Below are 1,306 nucleotides of genomic sequence, written 5' to 3' on the forward strand. Positions count from 1 at the left end.
TCTCCAGGTGCTTCACATGAACACTGAAACCAAATTATGTTTAGGGATATAAAGGTTTCATCACTCCTCCTTCTGAGTGAAGCCTGTATTTTTTGAGCATCTATTATGAAACAGACCTTAACATGCCCAAAACTCTCTGTCAAGAACACGAGTGTTTCAACTCATACAAGCCATTCAAGAAGGCATTTAATGATCAGTCAATCACAATTAGCGATCCACATAAATACAACATTTTCTTGCATGTTTTATTCTTTTTTTTTTTTTTTTTAAATAAAAAAGCCTCTCATCGTGTACACTGTGAAGATTAAGTATATGGGACAGCACGACCGAACACGGGCCGCATCCATTCTGGGGCTTCCGTGTGTGCATTATTTGCAGTATGCAATTTCACTGCTTGAGGTTAGGGAGTACTAATTTTTATAACACTGCCTAACAAGTAGGGGCTGGAAATCCATGCATTGCTATGTTTTAAGTAGCACCACGCCTGGACTATGTATCAAAGCAAGGATGGTGAACTCAAAGGCCTTTAAAGGATCTTGAAGCATTAACAAGCTATAGACTGCAGCAAACGTTTTAAAACATTAACCAGGACTAAAACAATTGCACCAATTTGTCCTTTGTTCTTTTTTATTGCATTCCTTCTTTCATTAACACCGTTTAAAAAGAAACTTGGGGGGCCTCCACTAAACTCTAGCACCGAGTTATACAAACTCCACTCCCGGACGAGCCTGGTGCACAGGCAATGCGTGAAGGCCACTGTTCCTGCTGCGGCTCCATCCCGGGGAAGCCGCAGGAAAGCAAAGGTCGCAGGGCCCAAAGTTGGCTAGCAGGGGCTCCCACTCGGCCCAAAGTTTGCCAAGTTTTCATTTTCAGGCGCGCTGGGCCCGCGGGAGGTGCGCGCTCCCGGTCTCCAGGATTTCCCAGAGAAGTCTAAGGGCGCTGCCCGGGCCGCCCCGTTGCCTCGCGGGGTCGCCTCCTTAGGGGGACACGTCGCCCTGGGCACAAAGACGCCGGGCGCCGACAGGGTGGCGACAGCCCCTGGGAGGACACTCGGGATCATCCCGGCTCAGCCCTCTCCGGCGGCACCGCCGCCGCGCCTCCTCTCCCGGATCGGTTCCGCTCTCGGTCCAGTCCATCAGCCCGCCAGCGCGCTCGGATGCGAGTCCACTCGTCCGAGTAGAGCGCGCGCAGCCGACGAGGGGCGCCGGCCGCCCGCCCAGCCCTTCCTTCCCGCCGCGCCCGGGGCCGCCCTTCCCGCCCGAGCCGGTGATTGATGGCCGCGCGGCCGCCCGGCTCCCCCGCCTCG

Source organism: Octodon degus, unplaced genomic scaffold (genome assembly GCF_000260255.1).
Source record: "Octodon degus isolate 3935 unplaced genomic scaffold, OctDeg1.0 scaffold00158, whole genome shotgun sequence".
In the NCBI taxonomy this organism is placed as follows: Eukaryota; Metazoa; Chordata; class Mammalia; order Rodentia; family Octodontidae; genus Octodon; species Octodon degus.